Below are 22,792 nucleotides of genomic sequence, written 5' to 3'. Positions count from 1 at the left end.
CAAAGAAAAGCCTAAAATATTCTTTGTCATGCCCTATGATGTAACAGGATTTTATGGCCCATTGGCTAATGTCTATTTTGTGCAATGCACTGACCTCCAAGAAAAGTAGCAGAGTTTTCAAATAAGAAATTCAGGGACCCTGAAAGCAAATTAATGTTGACTAGCCCAGTTCTTCACCAGTAAATGAGAAAGGAGATATGCTTATTTTGGTCATATTGGATAGTTTTAGTAGATAGATGGAGGCTTTCTCAATAAAGTACTACAGAGCTAAATGAATGGGAGAGATTAAAGTCTAAGAAATCTTCTCTTACCCAGCGGTCCCCAAGAACACTGCCTCAGACAGTGGGCATACTCATCAAGAGCTGTCCCACCAGCCATATCCCACAGCAAATGACCAAAACTAGGCAGACTTTGCTCTCCTCTGGCCTGTTCCCCAGCCCTCATACCCCTGTCATCCATCAGGAATCACCCTCATAGACAGTGGGACTTGGTGCCCTTTCTAGAACTTTACTCTTTGGAATTTCTCTTCTAAATCATAGAACTCTTTGTCAAATACCATCCTTCTTAGCCTCGTTCCATTTGTATTAAGTTCATAACTGTGGTCTCATGATTCTCCTCACAGCTGAAAAAGATAAGAACATTTCGGTATTAAATTGTTCTTTGTGGTTAAGTAAATACATTTTAAAAGCCTTGAAGATAAGACTTGAAATCAGAGAAAACATAAGTACGATAATGTCTACTCCTCCCAACACCCAATCAGAATCTCGCAAATCAATTTTTTTCATGCTTTCCTGCTTGTTAGTGATCATGTTGCAACATTTCCCCAAGTTTCCTTTATTACAAGGACTTCAGTGCAGGTGTAGTGACCCACTTAAGGTCATCTCTTCAACCATGAAATCACCAGCTGAGGACTTAGGGGAGTCATTAGAGATTGGTTTGTGGTAAGAGTGAAACAAATCACATGAGCATATGGTATTAAAATAATGTGGCATACAGACAATGACATTAGCTGGCTTTACAAGAAAATGTAGTAGAAGCTCTCTTTGAATACATCTACCTGGTCATAACTGTGCTCCTGGACACACACGTGTGTAATTTTTTAAGTTGCAACTGGGCTCAGAGGGCTAGATCAAAAACTCCAAGGGAAATGAGCAAGAATATTATCAAGATAATACCAAAAAGCTGTTCTCCATTGCTCAGAACATGGGAAAAGGAATGCCCACAGTAAACTGAAGAGATGCATATAAAAATCTCAGAAGGAATCTCTTCAATTCTGAAAATGCCTTACATTTAGAACGCAATCTGATAGAAAGACAGGCATAAGACCTGAACAGACACCCACCAAAGAAGATACATAGATTACAAAAAAAGCATATGAAAAGATACTAAACATCATATGTCATTACAGAATTGCAAACTAAAAAATACCACTGACACCCATTAGAATGGTGATAATCCATAACACTGACAACCCCAAAAGCCAGCAAGAATGTGGAGCATTAGGAATGCTCATCCATTGCTGGTGGGGATGCAAAATGGTACAGTTCGTAAGGCAGTCTAGCAGTTTCTTACAAAGCTATACATATTCTTAACACATTGTCCAGCAATCATGCTCTATTGCATTTACACAAATAAATAAGAAACTTACATCCACATAAAAAAGTACTTTTAGGTTAGATCTTTATAGCAGTTTTATTAATGATTATTGAAACTTGGAAGCAGTCAAATTGTCCTTCAATAGTTGAATGGATAGTGGAATATTATTCAGTACTAAAAAAGTAAGAGCTATCAAGCCATAAAAGGACATGGGGGAAACATAAATGTATATTACTAGATGCAAGAAACCAAAATGAACAGGCTACATGCAGTGTGATTCCAAATACATGACATTCTGGAAAAGGCAAAACCTTGGAGACAGTAAAAAGTCAATGGCTGTAGGAGTCAAGATGTACATAGGGATGAATAGGCAGAGCACAGAGGATTTTTAGGACAGATGATACTAAAATGGTGTTTACATGTCAGTATACATTTGTCAAAATTCAGAGAATGTGCAAGACCAAGAGTAAACTGTGGACTTTGAGTGATAAAGATATGTCAGTGCAAATCAACTGATTGTACAAAATGTACCATTCTGGTGCAGGATGTTGATAGTGGGGGAGTCTGTGTATATGTGGGAGTGGGAGTATATGAGAACTCTCTGCACTTTCCCTCAATTTTGTTGTGAAGCTAAAACTGTTATAGAAAATAAAGTCTACTTTAAAAATTAAATGAGAAAATATAAGTAAAGCATCTTATATATAGTGAAGGACTCAATTAATATATTAGAGCTCATATGTAGAGCTTTCTATATGCAAGGAGATGTCCCATATGACCTCTTGGTCTGATCTCAACTGATTTTTCCTTGAAATAAATATCTGGAGTGAACTTGCTGGGTCAAGTGTGTGAAAGTCTAAAATATTTTGTCAAATACTCACCAAAAATTTGCATAAACTTACACTTCCACAAATAACACGCCTGTCTCCCCACATCTTCCCCAACACATACAAACTTCAGTGAATCTAACATTTGCCAAACCACTTGTAGTTTTCAAACTGAGTTTAACTAAGGGTGAATATTCTTTGTAATGCAAGAGAAATCCCCAAGGAAAGAAGGTAGCTTGTTGAAAGTATGACAGTCTACCTTTTTCTTTTCTTTCTTTTTTTTTTTTTTTTTTTGAGATGGAGTATCCCTCTGTCACCCAGGCTGGAGTGCAATGGCACAATCTCGGCCCACCGCAACCTCTGCCTCCTGGGTTCTAGCAATTCTCCTGCCTCAGTAAGCTGGGATTACAGGCACATGCCACCACGCCCACCTAATTTTTTTGCATTTTTAGTAGAGATGGGGTTTCATCATGTTGGCCACACTGGCCTCACACTCCTGACCTCAGGTGATCCACCTACCATGGCCTCCCAAAATGCTGGAATTACAGGTGTGAGCCACTGTGCCTGGCATTTTTTTTTTTTTTCTTAAACATCGGAATTCCAAGAACTCTGGGAGTGGCACAAAGTTCTGATTTCCTCAGAAGACTCAACTAGGGAAATATCTACTTTCAAGCTCACTTACATAGTTGTTGGAAGATTCACTTCCTCGAAACTTATTGGACCAAGAACCTCAGTTCCCCTTTGACTGTTGGCTGCCCTCAGTTCATTGCCATATTGTCCTCTCCAGTATGGCAACTTGCTTCATCCAGCCCAATGAGAAACAGGAAATGTAAAATCAAGACAGAAGTAACAATCTTTTCTAACCTAATCGTGGAAATAACATTCTATCATTTTTGTCTTATCATACTGATTAAAAGCAAGTTACTAGGGTCAGCCCACACACAAGGGAATGAATACGAAGAAGTAGAAATCACTGGAGTCACCTTAGAGGCTGGCTACCATATCATCATTGTCATCCTCTGGAGCACCTTGTTGAATGGTATCTATGTGACCTTCCCAAAATAACTGACAAACAGAGAATTAAGTAGGACATGGAAAAGAGATTTTGCTAAAGCCTTCTCCTTCCTCACTCCAAAGGCCTTGCTGGGAAAGACAGCCAAGTTGAGCTCGTATAAACCAAAAGCTCTGCCCCCAGCTCTCCCTGTATGGTGGAGGGGATGGCCCATTTTTCCTTACTTCTGAAAACTGACTCTTCAAGTATCCTTCAAATACCTGGGATCCTACTCATATCCATGTTTTAGATGGGAGGAAAATTGCTTCTCCTTGGCAAACAGCTTTGGCCTGGGCAGTGGTCCCAGAAGCACTAAGACATTCAAGAGTCCTTGATTGTTCACTCATCCTTCCTTTCATTATTCAATAAACATTTATTAAGTTTATATTACGTGTCAGATGTTGTGCAAATTCTTATGGTGATAAAAAGATGCATGAGACACAGGTGCTTTATCGAGTCAAACACTCAAAAATGTTTGAACATTTGCTCTGTACAAGGTGCTGAGGATTCATAAAGGCAGCAGTCCAGTTTTAAGACAACACAACAAAAACAAACTCTTAACTCCACTGGCTGTAACACCTTTTTACTGAGATCTTCATGGCACAACTTCTTGTACAGCAGTTTATTAATAGTCACTCTCTACACATTTTTTCTATTCCTCAACACACAGATGAATTGTGGTTTGGACTTTCCAATTGAACTTTCAACCAAACAGTTCCTGGAAATTTCTCGTACCAAATTACTTAAGATGTTGTCAAAATCAATAATCAGTCATTTTCCTATTGCATTTGATACATCAGCAGCATCCAACATAGTGGCCCACACTCTTCTTGAAACACTTTATTTGCTTGACTTTTACAAGGCCATCTCCTCCTAATTTTCCTCCTACCTGCTACCAACTCCTACTCAGTATATTTAGCTGGTCCCTTCTTCTCTGTTCAACTTCTAAATGTTGATGTATCTATTCCAGGATTCAGTCCAGGAACTTTCCCCTTTATCCATGAATATTCTTACCATAGCTTATTTCATCTACTCCTGTGCCTTTAAAAATTATTCTATGTTACTCATGTCCAAATTGACCTCTCTAGGACTATAACACAAGGGGTGTAATTATCCTAAAGTAACCCAGGAATTTAATAAGCTGGCCTAGAAGAGGGATTTCCTTTTCCCAACATGAGGGGCTATGCCTACTATAGCTCCCTGTACAATGGGTGGCTTTCTCCCCTAAGAAAATGGAAACTCTTTGCATGAGGCCCAAGGACTCTAGATGCTGGGCAGTTGAGTTTCCCAGACAATCTTGTGAACAGTTGGCACCTAAATCCAGACTGTTTCACACAAACAGCCTGTGTGTTCCTCCATTGTTAAAGCTGTGTCCTTGTGCTTACATGACAAAAAAAAAAAAAAAAAAGTTATAATAAGGGAGACCAGTGTTCCTATACTGGAATGCAGACTTCCATTGTGAGCCCAGCATTTCCTGACCATTTATGCCTTAGCATAAAATAGGATAGAGAAATCATGCTGTCTAATCTTTTTCTGATCAGTAATATTTGTTAGTTTTCCTAATATAGCATTTTGTTGGCCTAGTACATACAGGGGACTTTATGGATGGTACAGGACAAGGTAGGGTTCCCTAGGCCCCTCCCTCTTCAGGGATTCTGCATGGAAACTGTGAGAAGGGGAGATTCTCAGTGTGGTGGGGGACTGAGTATGGCAGAGACTCCCCAGTACCTGAGGGCCTCTCTTTTCCTCTCATGCTTTCACTGGGGCTGGTGGTCCAGAGGTCTTACTCCTTGGAGGCCGTCTGGGCCATGAGGTTCACCACTCTGTTGCTGTAGCCAAATTCATTGTCATACCAGGAAATGAGCTTGAGAAAGTGTCATTGAGGGTACTGCCAGTCCCAGGATCAAAGGTGGAAGAGTGGGTGTCAATGGCTACGTTGGAGGAGACAACCTAGTACTCAGTGTAGCACACGATGCCCTTGAGGGGACCCTCTGATGCTGCTTCATTACCTTCTTGATGTTATATTTGGCAGGTTTTTCCAGATGGCAGGTTACATCCATACCAACATGTTGGTGGTGGGTACATGGAAGGTCATGCCAGTAAGCTTCCTGTTCAGCCCATGGATCTCATTGCCCACAGTCTTGACAGTGCCAGTAGATGCAAGAATGATGTTCTGGAGAGCTCTGTGGTGATGATGCCACAGTTTCACGAAGGGACATCCACAGTCTTCTCTGTAGCAGTGATAGTGTTGACTGTGGTCACAAATCCTTCCAATATACCAAAATTGTCATGAATGATCTTGGCTAGAGGTGCTATACAGTTGGTGGAACAGGAGGCATTGCTGATGTTCTTGAGGCTGTTTTCATACTTCTCATGGTTCTCACCCATTACAAACATGTTGGTATCAGCAGATGGGGCAGAGATGTTGACCCTTTTAGCTCAACCCTGCAAGTGATCCCCAGCCTTCTCCGTGGCAGTGAAGACACTAGTGGACTCTATGATGTACTCAGTTCCAGAACCACCCTATTTGATTTTGGTGGGATCTAGCTTTTGGATGATGGTGGTGGGATTTCCATTGATGACAAGCTTCCTGTTCTCAGCCTTGATGGTCCCGTGGAATTTGTCATAGGTGGACTCATACTGGAACATGTAGACCATGTAGTTGAGCTCTATGAAGGGGTCACTGATGGTAACAATATTCACTTTATCAGAGTTATAAGTAGCCCTGGTGACCCAGCACCCGAATAAAGCCAAATCCGTTGACTTATGCCTTCATTTTCACCATGGTGCCTCAGGGATGTGGCTGGCTCTGCACAAAAAGATGACACTGTCTGTCAAATGGGAGAAGCAGAAAGCTACAGCATATTATTTAACCCATAATTATCATACTGAGAAATTCTTCACACGCTCAGATGCCAATAGGTGGTGACTCAGATGAGCATCACTTGACATAGCAGGCTGACTTTCCCTGAGCATGTGGACAATTCAGTTGTCTCATTATCGCTTGTTTAAAAGACTATGCTTTTCCCCATTGAATTTAGTATTGTTAAAATCAATTGGCCATGTGAATCCAGGCCATTAACACAGACATACACAAAAATTCCCTCATAATAAATTATAGGCTTAAATGTAAAGGCTAAATTATACACCTCTTAGAAGAAAACATAGAGTAGCATATTCATGATCTTGAATTAGGCAAAAACCCAACTTTTCCTGGTTAAAAAAATAGTTTAAAAATGAGACACGATCAAAACTAAAAATGTTGCACTTAAAGACATCAAAAGAAAATGAAACGATGAGCCACAGACTGAGAAAAAAAATTCGAATCATATGTTTGATAAAGGACTTATATCCAGGGTATAAAATACACTTACATCTAAACAATGAAAAGATAAATAACCTAATTTTACAAATGGGCAAAATATATAAATTGCCATTTCACCAAAAAGGTGTAGGAATGGCCAATAAAGTACAAGAAAAGATAGCATCATCAGTGAGCAGGGAAATGCAAATCGAAACCACAATGAGACACCACTTCTTACCTGCTAGAATGCTATAATATAAAAGAAGGATAGAAACAACTGGAGGAAGTGAAAAAACAATGATGTGGAAAAATGAAACTACTCATGCCTTGTTGATGGGACATGTAGTCATGTTGAAAACCAGTTTGGCAGTTTCTTAAAAACTTTGAAGATACATTTACCATATGACCTAGCACTTTCACTCCTAGTTCTTTACCCAAAAGAAACAAAAACCTATGTCCACACAACACATGAATGTGAATATTCATAGCAGCTTTATCCATAATAGTCCATAAAGTGGAAACATATCAAATATTGATCAACAGGTGAATGAACAAACAAATGGGAATTATCAATACAATTTAATAGGATTTGACACCTAATGAAATATTGATATGTGCTACAACATAGATAAACCACAAAAGTGTATTAAGTTAGGTGAAAGAAGACAGATACAAAAGAGCACATATTGCATGATTCCATTTATATGGTGTCCAGAAAAGGCAAATCTCTAGAGTCAGAAAGTCAATTACGGGTTGCCTTGAGTTGGGGAGTGGGAATAAAAGGTGGCAACTGATAAGCATGAGGGATGTTTTAGGAATGATAGAAATGTTGCAAAACAGGAGCATGGTGATGGTCATACGTGTCTAAAATTTTACTAAAAATAATCTAACTCTACACTTAAAAAAGGGGAATGTTACGATATGTCAATTATACCTTAGTAAGCTGTTTAAAAACAAAAAAGTTCAGTAGTGTGGGCCCCATCAGTCTTGCCTTTTGTTTAATTTCTCACTTTCTTTAGGGCTTATATTTATTGCTTCCACTCAGAGACTCCAAGAGACACTGGCTGAAATCTATCAGCCTCCAGAACTCTCAACAGCTGAGGGAATGACCGGCCCCACCCTTAGGGCGATGGGGGATACATAAGATGCATTCCAGCACCTGATGCAGCAGACAAAGGCATGCGATGCACCTGGGTGATTTCAGATAGCGCTCCACAAGTCTCAGCAAGACCCAGGGCCTGTAGCTAGTTCCGATAACTTCAGAGAACTAGCTACTACATCTTGCAGCACAGGACCAACCTTTCCTAGGCAAGTGGGTTTGAAGCATTGGTAGTCAGGTCCCAAGTAGCAGATGAATGTCTACAACACAGGAGGTGGGCAAAACCCAGAGTGGGGTTTCAAACCAAACCATTTGTCGAGTATTATTTCCAGCAACTGCAAAAAGCATTCTTTTCACGTGCTTATGGCATTTTCACCAACATAGACTATTTGCTGCACCATAAAATAAGTCTCAATATACATCCAAGAATCAAAATCATATGGAGTATATGCTATGGCCACAATAGTATGTAATTAGAAATCTGTAGCAATAAGATATCTAGAGCACCGGGCACAGTGGCTCAAGCCTGTAATCCCAGCACTTTGGGAGACCGAGACGGGCGGATCACAAGGTCTGGAGATCGAGACCATCCTGGCTAACACAGTGAAACCCCGTCTCTACTAAAAATAGAAAGATTAGCTGGGCGCGGTGGCGGGTGCCTGTGGTCCCAGCTACTCGGGAGGCTGAGGCAGGAGAATAGCGTGAACTCGGGAGGCGGAGCTTGCCACTGCACTCCAGCCCAGGGGACAGAGCTAGACTCTGCCTCAATAAATAAATAAATGAATAAATAAATAAATAAAAGATATCTAGAAAGCCCCCAATCTTAGAAAACAAGCAACATACTCTAAATAACACTTTGGTCATAGACGAACTCACAAGAAAAAGTTTAAAACATCGTTAACTGAGTGATGATGACCCAGCGCCTCAAAATGTGGGACGCAGCTGACATAGTGCTTAGAGAGAGACTGACAACTTTAAATGCCTGTGGTGGAAATGAGCAAAGGAGTAAAGTCAATTATCTATGCTTTCATCATAAGAACTCTGAAAAAGAAGAGCAAAATAAACCCAAAATTAATAATTATAAGCCAATAATAAGGAAAATCATGAAATAAAAAATGAGCAAACAATAGAGACAATCAGTGATCAAGTTTTCTGTACTCCATGTACAAAACTTCATTTCAGAATGATTTTGTATTTAAATATATATCCAGAACCACAGAAATCTTAAAAGAAAAAATTAGGAAAAGATGGGAATAAAATAAGAATAAAAATCAGAAAGTAGTTGCCTACCAAGTAGGTTGGGTACAGTGCGAGGAATTAACTAACAACTTCTTTCCAAGAGGAAAATGACCTCTGTTTTTTTGGGTGGTACTTATGTGGGCATACATAACTGTCAAGTTTCACTGAACTGAACACTTGAGATCTGGGCAGTTTAATGAATATAAATTACATTTTTTTAAGAAAATAAAGTGTCTCGGGAGCTTATGGTGGGTAAATTCAGGCAGTTCTAATGCATAGGCTTCAGCAGCACTCACAGCATGTTCAGTTCAGGAATTTGCTGAAAATGGTTTTGCAGTCAAAAATATGGGATACATGCAAACATCTATGACAAGAGTTATTGGGGCAAACAACTACAAATCTCCACTCTTGTGGTACAGGCCATATTATTAAGCAGTTACCAATAGATAGCTTTCCTTCAATGATGTTCTTCATCTAGCAACCCAGAGCTCTTCAGGGGAAAAATTTCAATTGAGGTTTTGGATGTATTCAGTAGGAAAGAAAGTCACCTCACATAAAACTAAGTGATTGGAGATACCACCATTGCAAATTTCTAAACTTTGCAAGACAGCAGCAACATTTCAAATGCCACTCAGACAGGAAATAATGGGCTCATATGGATTTCCCTCCAAACATATTTACTGCACAAAGGCAAAGTTCGCATTGCACTTGGAGATTTCTCCCAGTCTAGTTTAACTTCACAGATTGCAGATCCCAGACAGCTGGTATCAACTGACCAGTGTCCTGTTAAGGCTAAGCCTAAGACTCTTTACCACAGTCTTTTCCACAGACTCTTTACCACACACTTTACCACTTACTCCTTTTCGAAGAGTAGCCTTAGGATTGGATTTCTCCTCCTGTTCCTGGGAAGCATTAGAGATTTAACCTAAAGGTCACTATTCTTCTGAGAAAAAGAATGCTTGAGGAGGTGGGAGCAATGAGTATGTGGCAGTTCAGAGTGATAAGGGGCAAGCCAGGAGCCACAGAGCATAAAGCTCCAGGGCTGCCTTAGGGGATGAAGTGACCAGCACCCTGACTCTTCTGTCCAGCTTTTAACCCTTTAACTAATGGTTAGAGCTTTTTCATTTTCTTTCAGCTACTCTTGGCAGTGGTGGGGACATGGAAGTTTTGCAAAAAACAGGGTGGAGGAAAACAAGGCATCTGTGCAAGTCTATAACCATTTTACCTCTGTTTTTAGTCCTCTCCATGGTCACCCTAGAATAAGATCTGCTCTGCAGCATCTTCTATTTCCTGGCAAGGGTTTCCTGAAATCTTGGATTGGCCATGATGGGCTGGAGCTGCCTTGTGACAGGAGCAGGAGGGTTTCTGGGTCAGAGGATCGTCTGCCTCTTGGTGAAGAAGGAGCTGAAGGAGATCAGGGCCTTGGACAAGGCCTTCAGACCAGGACTGAGGGAGGATTTTTCTAGTAAGTAAACTTGAGTCGTGGGTGTGTGGTTCCATTTTAAACCCCGCATAGGTGTGGGGAGGTGGAGCTTTTCTGGCAAGTTATGGAAAGTTGTAACCAAATCTAAGCCAATCCCACATCCAAAGTCATCAAAAAAAGAAAATTAAATAGTATAAAATGGCATAGTGTGAAAGATACTGGACGGGCTGTCCAGAGACTGGATTCTGGCCCTGACGCGGAACTTGAGAGGCAGCCACCTCAGCCTCCAGGTCCCTTTTCTTTTCATCTAGAAAATCCCACATCAGTTATCTTTCTTGTCTACAACTCTTTTATGCTCTGAAGCTTTTTGTCTTGGCAATTGCTTTACAACATTCATAAAGGACAGCATGTACCTGGAGACCTCACCAGTGGGTCCCTGCCTCTCTGGACCGCCCTGAGCTTTGTTTTGTTTTGTAGCATCCTCAGCATCTTTAGTGGAGGTAAAATAAAAGGAAGTGAAGGTAAAGATGAGTGTTTAAGCGTGTGTGTGTGTGCATGTGTGCCTGTGTGTATGTATCAGAGAGTGAGAAAGAGAGAGAAAATGAAGGGGAGAGAAAAATCAGAGAGAGAAAATGAGAAAGACAGAGAATGAATGAGAAAGAGTGAGAGAGAGAGCATCAGTGAGAGGTAGTGTGCACAAGTGCACAGCACAGAGCAGAGACAGAGTAAGAGGCAGTACGAGACCAGACATGCCTCATTTTCATTTCTCATATATGGCTTTTTTAAAACCATTTGTCTGTGTTGCTCAACACCACCCTTCTCTGGGAAAAAAAAAAACTGCAGAATTTGTTGTAGCAACTCCTTATGCAAATAACACTATGAGGAAGGTAGAAAAGGGGTGACATCCAAGTGGACAATGAATGCATCATCAAGGTCCAGAAACATAAAGCGACTTGCCAAGGTCATCTGATTAATGTGTAGCAGAGCTCAGACCAAAGCTTCATCCAGTGGCTTCACTTGGCCCTGGGGCTGATGCTTGGCAAAGTGGGTCTTCAGTCTCTCCCTTTGCCTCCCTGTGTGCCCAATTCCCTGTCCTCCTCCCCATCCCATGGGATTGGGAGGACTGTGTGTCTACATGTGGGCTCTGACTGTGCAGAAGGTCATGCCCTGCCCACAGAAAAGTCCCCCCTTGACAGCATTCAGGGACCACACCCAGCACTCTACTCTTCTTTCGCTCTTCTCTGACCTCTTCTGATTTCCTCCACCCTCTGTTCTAAAGGTGTCTTTGATAAACACATATTAACACTTGACCAATTTTAAATGATTGTAATCCTTATGTCTCACCAATATTTGTACTCTAACAGTTAATACAAAGAAAAAGCAATGCTCAGCCTAGAGGAACAATTCCCTGTGGTGAAAATGCAGGGGATAGAATGGATGGGCAGAAGACTGTATGAAGATAAAAACAGAGAATGCTTTTGATGTTTTTTCTGTGCCAGGCACTGTTCTACATGGTTTGCATGTGCCCACCCATTTGCTTCTCATAACAGCCCTATGAGATCGTTAATATTATTATCCTCCTTTCTTACAGATGAGGAAACAGTCAGAGAGAGGTTAATGCACTTGTCCAATGTCCTGCAGTTAGAACATGGCAAAGTTGGATTTGAACCCTTGTAGTCTAGTGCAGCATCTGTGCTCTTAAGCAATAGTTCGTCTAGCAGCTTGGGGAACGAGGGAGCTATGGCTCCATCCACAAAGTCCCCTTTCCTGGTCTCTTTAGTTCCCTGTGAACTCGTTGGGGAAGAGTGATTTTCTCTTGGCTTTAGACTTCTTCAGCTTTGAAAAGGCAATTCCTTTGAGCCAGTCTGTCTGAAGTCGGCAGCAAATGGGAAGCAGAGGAAGGGAGCAGGAAGCGCAGAGGTGGAAATACAATCAGAGAAAATTCAACTCTCAGGCTGTCACCCACGTCCTCCCCAGCAGCCTCTTCCCTGCCTCCCCCATTGCAGGGCCTTCTTGGAGTTGCCTGACAGTGGGAAGGGGCTGGGAGTAGACAAAATAAGGCAGAGGCATCAGGAGAGTAAATGGTCCCGCCTGTACCACAGAAAGGAATTTCTCCAGCCTTGAATTTTTCACTCTGAATTTTACTCTCACTGTTCTTTGGCCTTTGTTGCCAATTTCAGTTAAACTGACTTATTCTTACTCTTTCTCAGAAAAGTTGATTCTAAACAGCTAGTGCTGCACCTGGTGTACAGGGTGCAAGACTTGGAGGTGGGGTGGGCAACTTTGAGCCTTCACTAGAAACGTGACTTTTAATCTGTGCCTTAACCTGAGCCTCAGTTTCCTCACCAATAAAATGGGACTCAGAATAGCTGCCTCATGAGATAGCAGTAAAAGGAAAGAAGCAAGCTGTGAGCCGTATGCAGATTATAAAGCACAAATGAGTGTAGAGTATTTATCTGAGCTCCATGTAGCATGATGTTCATTTCGTGGGCTAATTCCAGGTGACAACTTTGCTGGCAGCATCACTACCTGTGGATTTCAGAGGAGCCTGAAGACATCAATGTTGTAACTGCTGCCCTGGGCTACACAGCTAGATGTTAGTCCACTGGTGACTAACTCATTTTCAGCATTGCTACTTGCTTTTGATAATATCCAATAAGAATTTTCAATAGAATTCATTATTTAAACTCTTCTGCAATTCCCTAATAATGGCTCCACTCTCCTCTCAGTTGCCTGAGCAGGAAACTGTGGGGGTGATTTTATCTTCTCCTTTTCCTCTCAGCCCAGCTCCAACAGGTACCAGGACCATCAAGGTAAGGTCTGAAATTCCAACCTGGTGTATCTCTCCCCTCCTCTGCTTCCACTGCTGGACCCTGCTTCCAGCCCTCATCTAAACTTTGGCACAGACATTCTGATTAATCTCTTGATCACCTGGCTTTCTCATATCCCCTATACCAGTCCATTTTATATCCTTGAGGCAGGGTTAACTTCCTACACTACAATTCTGCTTCTGTTTTTCTTTTTCTTTTTGAAACAGGATTTTACTGTGCCACCCAGGCTGGAGTCCAGAGGCATGATCTCTGCTCACTGCCACCTTCACCTCCTGGGCTCCATCCATCCTCCTACCTCAGGCTTCTTATTAGCTGGGAATATAGGCACTCACCACTAAGTCTGGCTAATTTTGGTATTTTTAGTAGAGAGGGGGTTTCACCAGGTTGTCCAGGCTGGTCTTGACCTCCTGGATGCAAGCAATCCACCTGCCTCAGTCTCCCAAATTGCTGGAATTACAGGGGTGAGCCACCACCCCTGGCCTGCTTCTCTACTTATTCCAAATATAAATAAGGGGTTTTCTTTGACATGGTGCTGGAGACCAAAAATCATGATTCTGCATTACCTACAGAATTAAATTCAAACTTTTCCCTCTTACACCCAACTCTCCACAATCACCCTACTCTCCTTAAAAATTTTGGTGAGTCTCCCATGATCCTAGCAATGCTTATATTCCAAGAACAGCTGACAGCTCATTGCTTAGATTACTTTTCTGAAATGAGATGGGGTAGAAACAGATGTTTGCTCTTTCCCAATAAATTGCTAAACAGGCTGACTTCTGTGTCTTTGTTTACTTGTTCCTTCCATGGAACGTACACCCTCCACTCTAACAACCCAACTCTAACCATCCCCGAACACCTATGTAACATCACCTTTATCAGGAAACTTTGAAGCCAGATTCGGAAACCCTTCCAAGGACCTGACCTGTGTTCTTGCAGAGCTCCAGAACAAGACTAAGCTGACAATGCTAGAAGGAGACATTCTGGATGAGTCATGCCTGAAGAGAGCCTGCCAGGACATCTCGGTCGTCATCCACACTGCCTCTATCATTGACGTCTTTGGTGTCACTCACAGAGAGTCTATCATGAACCTCAATGTGAAAGGTACAGTAGCCTGAGGAGGAGATGGAGCAAGGTGGGGCAAACAAGGATGAGAAAGATAAACAATGAAGGAAGAGAAGTCCCTCCACTGAATACCTGCTGTGCTCTGGGCCAAGTGTCTCTGCTAATCACTACCAACTGGGGGAGTTCAAAGCTGCTACCTTCAGTTTGTTACATGAGAAGACTAGGGCTGAGAGATGGCAAGTAACCAGTCCAAGGCCTCCCAGGTAAGTAAGTAGGAGAGTTAGACTTTAAACTCACCCCTGTGTGACTCCAAAGGCTGTGGACACTCTTTGCACTGTAGCTCCAATCAAAAGTCAACTAAACTCTGACTTCAGACTCTTGATATCCAGCCACCCCTTGCCTTGCCTTGCCTCTGTGGGCCAGAATCAAACCTGCCAGGTGCCACCATAGTCATCATTTTAAACCTTGTTTGTAGGCTGATGATCATGAAATGGGAAAAATCCCTTGTCCCCCTCACAGTGTGTGTGATGGGGGTGTGGCTCCCTCCTTCAGTGCCCCGGCTCAGACCTCTAGGGGAGCATAGAGACGAGCAGGCTGGGGGCCTCCAACACCAAAGCAGTGTCTGGGGTGAATGTTTACAGCTCCCGAAGCCCCAGTGGGCGTGTGTTACCTGGTGCTCCTTTAGTTTTGCTCTTTTAGTTTTGCCATCTATAGGCAGCTTGTGTTAACCAGCTCAGTTAGACCTTAGACCTTCTACCTTGTCACAAGGACAAAAGGCTTTGTATATCCTGGGTTCTTCTCTTAGTGTACCAGAAAAATTTAATCACACCTGAGCTTGGAGAATGAGTGCAAGTTTTTATTGAGTGGAGGTAGCTCTCAGCAGATGGGGGAAGCCAGAAAATCATGGTTTTCCCCTGGAGTCTGCTGCTCAATGGCCTGACTCTTCTCTAACTGCTTGGCCAAACTCTGCATCCTTCTGCTGGTCAGTGCATTCCTCTCGACGTCCAGCTGCCCTGTGTTCCTTCACTGATGTGCTTCCCTCGACATCTAGCTGCTTCTGTCTCCTTTCCCTGATCTGCTCCTCTTGACGTCCAGCAGCTTGCGTGTGCCTGCTAGAATCTTGGGGCTTTTTAACAGGCACAGGATGGGGGTGTGGCAGACCAGGGTGGCCTTGGGAAATGAAATATTTGGGCAGAAAATGCCTGTCCTCACATAGGTCTATGGGGGTGGAGTCTTAGCCACAGACCACTCCCTCCCTCCCCTTCCTTCCTACCCAGCACGTCTTTTTCCCCAGTCCATATCATTTAAAGGGACCATGCTTTTCCCTTTATGGTGCTTCTGTATCATATCCCCCCTCTGAAGAGGTACAGCTAACTGCCGTTAGAATATGGACAATTACCAGTGTTAGCTGCCTCCTGCTGACAGGAGGTGTTGTTTTGGGGAAAAACAGCAGTCAGATTCTTTCCAGGGGTCTATCTAAGGGTTCCTAGCAAAGGGGAGCCATCCTCTGAGGCTCCAGTTGCCTTACTGTTTGGGATTTGTTGGTTCCTAGGGAGAAAAAACAAGTTTTATAAGGTTAAGTATGCATGGGTTAAACATGTGTATTACACAAAGAAAGAATTTAGTGCTAAACATTACAGAGACAAAATGTAAAATGTACTAACAACATTGTACCCTGATCTGTTTCACCCTGGACTGGCTAAACTTTAGAAGAGACATAACTGTTCTTGGTATATCTTCAGCAGTTGACAGGTGCACTCCGGGAATTCTGGGGTTTGTGGACTTGCACCAAGGCCATTAAAAGTTTTGTTTTTTTTCCCGTATCTCCTCTCTCTTTCCTGGACCTTTCTGTCTCTATTGTGAAAGACCGAGATGGCCACTTTCAGGAGCTCCTCTAATGTACTACCTGGTCCCAGGGCCTGTTTCTGCAACTTCCTCCGGATGTCAGGAGCTGCCTGAGTAATAAATTTATCGTTTAGAATTAGATGTCTCTTGGCTGAAGCAGGAGATAGAGAGGCGTGCATTACTAAGACCTCACTTAGCCTTTCCAGTGGGATTTTCATCAAATCCTTGGTCAATCATGGACAACTTGATATAATTGAGAGGCTTAGTCTTAGTTCTACATAAACCTTCCATTATTCACACCTGAAAGTGTCTCATTTTCCAGTCTTCCATCTCATCATTATGATCCCATGTAGGGTTACTCACTGGTACTGCTTCTCTTTCAGTTGGATAATATTCACTCCTTTCCCTGACATTATATGTGATACAAAGCTCATCCCGAAATCTCTCTGCTACTTGCACAGTGGCCTGTTTCTCAGTATCTGTCAGGGTCTGATTCAAAAGTAACATAAGATCTCTCCAGGAGAGTTCAAATATTTGGGTGAAATCCTAGAAAGCCTCTATGTATCTATCAGGGTCATCTGAAAGCTTCCTAATATCCCCTTAATTTGCTTTAAGTCCTGTGGGAGAAGGAGACCTGGAACTTACTGAGCCCAAATTCACTGGGCATCTGTTGGAGGGGCAAGAGTGAGACTGGGGCTTGTTTAGGGTGAGGATTTCTAGGAGGGGCTTTGAAGCTGGATAGGGAGGTCAGGGTGAACACAGAGGAGCAGGGCTGAAGGGATCTGGCTTCTCTGGTGGGAGTGGTTCTGGGATTCTTATCTTTAACTCTGTGGGCTTGCCCCTTGCAGCCTTTCCCGTGATAGCAAACAGGAGGGCTGGATCAATCCTACATTGTCAGCAAAGGTCTGGATCACCTTGCAAGGTATAGAAAGCCTGCTCATATGGAGCCTCAGACCATCTGTCCTCGCATCTACAGAAAAGTTTCAACTGCCAGATGGTATAAATAAATGGTCCCTTCCTGAGGCCAAGTCAGTCCTTCATATAAATCATAATTTGGCCAAACCTTTGTGCAGAGGGATATGAGACATTTTTTTTCTCCAGATTCTGAGGGTCAAAGCAATCCCAATGGTTTACAATACACTCCAGAGGAATATAAGCTGGGGGTGGTGTAGAGAACTGGTTGCCCATTCTGAAAGACAGGGAATAGAGGCATCTATCATTCCTTTCTTCTTTCAGAAAATACTCAGGGTGTGATGGAGAGAGAAAGAGAATGTCCTCCTTTCACTTTCCACCTCTTATTCCTGAGACTCAGTGACCTTGGCAGGTGCTGGCCATAGATACCAATGTGGTGTGTCCTCATAAGGCAGGGAAAGCCTAGAGAGTAGGAATTACCTGCCCTTGCCTATGCATCCATTCCTCCCTACTGTTGGCAAACTTTGAGTTCCCTGGATCTGTTTATGCCATGAAGCATGGCCTCCTTCTGTGGAGTGGGGTTCATTCAGCAGGAATTGGTCCTGCCCATTTACACTGTACCTGTTGACTGGCTTTGGATCCCTCACCTGTTTTTTCTTTCTGGAGTCTAAGCATGAAGCTTGGAATTGAGTTTAGGACTGAAAAGGCATTTCAGAGGCTCTTCGTATCCATGAGCCATGCTGAATTTGCAGTTTTCAGCCAGCAGGGGTCACCCCTCCATTAACTTCTCTATCAGAAACAGAGTCAGAGGGGGGCCCCTCTCACCTACAAAAGGAAAAAAGAGAAAAACAGTTAAAGGGACAAAAAAGTGGGGGATTCTAGGGGAAGAAACCTTTGCTTAGTGCAAGTGGGCCCCTTTAATCCTTATAACTTTCCCCTGGTTCAGACCAGGTTAAATTCCTTGGCCAGGGGAGGAAAGGTCCCATTGGCACAGCAAGTGAGAAATGTGTCCATTCCTTGGCCCTGTGGGGTCCCAGCTACCTCTGGTTTTCTCCCGCCCCAACTTGTCGCTGTTAGGCTCAGCCTTTGCCTGCTGTGGGCATGCCCATATTCCTGAACTGGGAGGGGAAAGAGTAACAGAAGGTGCCCTGAGCCATGCATGCCTGTAGCTGTCATCATGGAGGCATACATGGCACCTTTAGGAATAATTCGTCTGATTTGCACCTTAGGTGTCTGAGTCTAAAGCTCATTACATTTAGTAACATTGCCATAGCCTGTAGCAAAACCCTTAACATTATAAAGAAAGAGATAAGAGATTTCAAACTGTGGGAGAGGGAAAAAGAGAAAAAAGTAACAGAGCATCTTACCCACAGGAAAGAGAGAGAGGTGGCAGGGTTTTGGAAGAAAGGTAGACCATAGAGGTTTGCATTTGCTCACATTCATCTTCCTGAGAGCCTGGATGAGCCCCCAGTAGAAATGAAAAAAATTCTCTTGTCCCTCTTGCAGGGCATGGGATGGGGTGTGCTTGCTTCTTCAGTGCCCCACTGTTCAAATCTCTAAGGAAGCATGCAGATGGGAAGGCTGTGGGGCTCCAGTCCCATGGCAGTGACTAGGGGTGAATGTTTATAGCTCCTGAAGTCCCACTGGGCGTGTGTTACAGGGTGCTCATTTAGTTTTGCTGTCTATAGGCAGCTTATGTTAACAAACTCAGTTAGACCCTCTATCTTGTCACAAAGACAGAAGGCTTTCTGTATAACAGGTCCTTGCCTTGGTGTACCAGAAGACTCAGATCACACCTGGGCTTGGAAAATGAGTGCAAAGTTTTATTGAGTGGAGGTAGCTCTCAGCAGATGGGGAAATCCGGAAGGGGCTAGTTTTCCCTGGAAGTTGGCTACTCAATATCTCAACTCGTCTCCGACCACACAGGCCAAACTTTGCATTGTTCTGCCAGATGGTGCATTCCTCTTGACATCCAGCTGCCTGTGTGTTCCTCCACTGATGTGCTCCATTCCACATCTAGCCCCTTCTGTCTTCTTCCACTGATCTGCTGCTCTTGACATCCAGTAGCTTGTGTGTGTGACTGCTAGGGTCTTAGGGCTTTTTATAGGCACAGAACGGGGACATAGCAGGCCACGGCAGTCTTGGGAAATGCAACATTTGGGAAATGCAAATGCAAGACCTCACCTAGGTCTGTGGAGTCGGAGCCCTAGTCAGGAACCACACCCTCCTCTACCCAGCACTTCCCTTCTCCCCTTCCATATCATTTAAAGGGATCATGCTCTTCCCTTCCAACCACTTCCATATCAAGAACATACAGAGCTGTCCTGACCACGTCAAAGAAATTCTCTCGAGAGAACTAGCAAAGCTGGTTCACAGAGGTCTATCAGAACAGAATTATCCAGTACATGCTTTCTCACAATATTTTCTTAACAATAAGAGTTTCCCAGTATCCAGAATACGGTCTCTTCAGCTCACCACAGGGGCTACTATTACCGAGCTATTTTCTGTAAGGTGCTCAAAATGCACTCTCATTCAGTCCTCATTCCTTAAATGCTTGGTGGTCTTTCCGAATTGCGACTTACCAACCTACTTTAAATTCAGACACATTTCCTTAAGGAATCTTTCCATGCAGTCTCACCTGCTGATTCCCAGAGCCCAGTCTCTTAAGCACCACAGTACACAACTGCTGGCCTGGCCCTCCAAATTCAATCTACTCTGATGCGTTTTCTAACAAAACTAATTGCTTTTGGGTCTCCAGCACCATATTTTTAAAAAAAAAAAAAAGAAAGGAAGAAAAAGAAAAAAAAAACCTTTCCAGTTTCTGGTTAGCCATACCTCTAAGTACGCCTACAGTGCAAGGAGGGTGCTAAGAGTAACCAGTTTTTCATTTTAATTCTTACTCTCCACAGCTCCCAACAACAGGGGATGTGAAATGATAGGGAAGTGTTAGAGGCATCTGTTTCCTCAAACCATTGTCACTCCCAGGCTTAGAAAATACTTCACAATGTTGGTCAATTCCCCCTTGAAGGTAAACTAACTATAAATTTTCTCTGCCACCAGATTAATTTTTGAGAACATAAGGCTGTCTCTCCAGAAACCCAAATTCCACAGAGAAGGGGCCAAGAATTAAAATAATAATAATAACAATCTTTTGCCTAGGAAATTTCTTCCTTCTTCAAGGGAAGGCACACCAGATACCTCGCTTCCACACAGTTCAGTGGAGGCTGCCAGGTCCTCCCAGTGCAGATGTTACAAGCAGAGGGCACACTCCCTCCCCAGTCCTCCACCAGACTCCACAGGAAATGCTGGTGCAGGGTTTAAAGGAAGGTTTGTCACCCCACTATGCATTACCAGGTAAACAGAGTCACAGCCAGAATTGGAAGCATCTTTCCCAGGGAACTCACAATCAGGAAAAGAGTGTGGGTTTCCAGCATGTTCCCATAACTCACCGTTTGCTCAGTGACTCCAGGGATGGTCCTTGTGACAAAGTTTTATTAGTCCTCAACAAAAGGTAATAAATATCAACAATTTCATGCATATTTAAGAGGTATATTGCCTATATACAACTGTGAATGTGTGTGTGTGTGATGTGAATTCTTCCCCTGCCTCTTTGTGCCTAAGGACTGGGACTGTCTGTATTCTCATAGTATAGCCTCCTGATTTTTTAGATTTTAAATGATCTATTTTCAAAGGTATTGATAACAAATTATTATTTTTCAATATCTTTTCTTGGCAAAATATAAAGTGATAACTTTATATAGGTCCCTTTATATAGTTCCTTTTCCAAAATCATGGTACACACACAAGCACACACACACATGTCCATGAAACCCCAAAGTCTAGAAATTCTTGCTCTCCAGAACCCAAATGTCAGTTTCTTTTCGTTTTTGTGTTTTTCCTATGGCTGTAGCATGACCCAGTCTCAGTCAGATCCACTGAAGAATGCACCTCGAGTCTATTACAACCACTGAACTTGGGAGTGGGGAGTGAGACACATGGATCTGTTCACGTGGTTAGCCCCCCTTAGGGATATTTCCTGACATTGACAGCATGCTCCTCATGGACAAGTACTCAACAGCTGTTGGAGGCCTGTGTCCAAGCTAGTGTGCTAGTCTTCATCCACACTACCAACATACAGGTAGCCTGGCCCAACTCCTACAAAAAGATTGTCCAGAATCAACATGAACAAGAGCCTCTGGAAAACACACAGCCCGCTCCATATCCATACAGCAAAAAACTTGCTGAGAAGGCTGTGCTGGCGGCTAATGTGCAGACTCTGAAAAATGCTGGCACCTTGTACCCTTGTGCCTTAAGATCAATGCATATCTATGGGGAAGGAAGCCCATTTCTTACTGCCAATGTAAATAGGGCCCTGAAAAACAATGCAATCCTGTCAACTATTGGAAAGTTCCCCACAACCAACCCAGTCTATGTGGGCTGGGCCCACATTCTGGCCTTGAGGGTCCTGTGGGGCCCCAAGAAGGCCCTAAGTGTCCGAGGACAGTTCTATTACATCCTAGATGACAGGCCTCACTAAAGCTATGATATCCCTAATTATACCTTGAGCAAAGAATTCGGCCTCCGCCTTGATTCCAGATGGAGCCTTCCTTTATCCCTGGTGTGCTGGATTGGCTTCCTGCTGGAAATAGTGAGCTTCCTTCTCAGGCCAGTTTACACTTATCGACCGCCCTTCAACAGCCACACAGTGACATTGTCCAACAGCATGGTCACCTTCTCTTACAAGAAGGCTCAATGAGAACTGGCATATAAGCCACTTTACAGCTGGGAGGAAGCCCAGCAGAACACTGTGGAGTGGGTTGGTTCCCTTGTGGACCGGCACAAGGAGAACCTGAAGTCCAAGACTCAGTGATTTAAGGATGACAAAGATGTGCATGTGGGTATTATTAGGAGAGGTTATCAAGCTCTACCCTCCTGGCTTCATACAGAAGGTGACAAGTGCACAAGCCCGGGTCCTGCTGCCTCCCTTTCACACAATGCCCAACTTATTGTCTTCCTTGTGTCATCAAAACCTGTGCAGTCACTGGTCCAACCAAAAGCTTTCTGTCCTAATCGTATACCGGAGGGCACACAATGCGACTTGCTGTTACCAAATCTCATGGGCTGCTTCTGAACAATTTGGGATCTCTTTTAACTTGAGGGTCTCTTTTGACTGCCATAGCTCCATTCCCCTCTTAAATGAGAAGGGATTTCTTTTCTTTTAAATTTCCTATTTCTTCACAGAGTTCAATGAAAAGAGTAATAAATGATTTAATGCTTAATGTGGAGAAAGGTGTGGTTACTGTTAATACATACTTTTCTCCTTTCTCTTACATTTCCAGGTGTCACCATCTCTCATTGAGAAGAGTTGGATGAAACAGGGGTTAGGGGGTAGGCAGAGTAGTGGGAGGGTCAGGAAGGGCGGATGAAGACTGAATGAATAAGCTCTATGTTTCACACGTGTACAACATGACCCACATATGATATATATTATCTCATTTAATATTCATCAGAAACCTGTGAGGTAGAGTGACTATTTCCATTTTATCAGCAAGGAAACTTGTGCACAGTCACACTGATTAGCGACTAGGCCTGCTATGAGGGAGTTG

General features: G+C 43.1%; 2 pseudogenes; one reads left to right on the top strand and one right to left on the bottom strand.

Moving 5' to 3' along the window:
- Window positions 1–1,816: 1,816 nt before the first annotated feature.
- LOC102133982 (glyceraldehyde-3-phosphate dehydrogenase-like) lies at window positions 1,817–10,360 on the bottom strand (annotated as a pseudogene).
- LOC102134387 (3 beta-hydroxysteroid dehydrogenase/Delta 5-->4-isomerase type 1-like) lies at window positions 10,346–22,135 on the top strand (annotated as a pseudogene).
- Window positions 22,136–22,792: the final 657 nt, after the last annotated feature.

This window comes from Macaca fascicularis, chromosome 1 (genome assembly GCF_037993035.2).
Source record: "Macaca fascicularis isolate 582-1 chromosome 1, T2T-MFA8v1.1".
NCBI lineage: Eukaryota > Metazoa > Chordata > Mammalia > Primates > Cercopithecidae > Macaca > Macaca fascicularis.
This window is presented reverse-complemented; position numbering and strand designations above follow the sequence as displayed.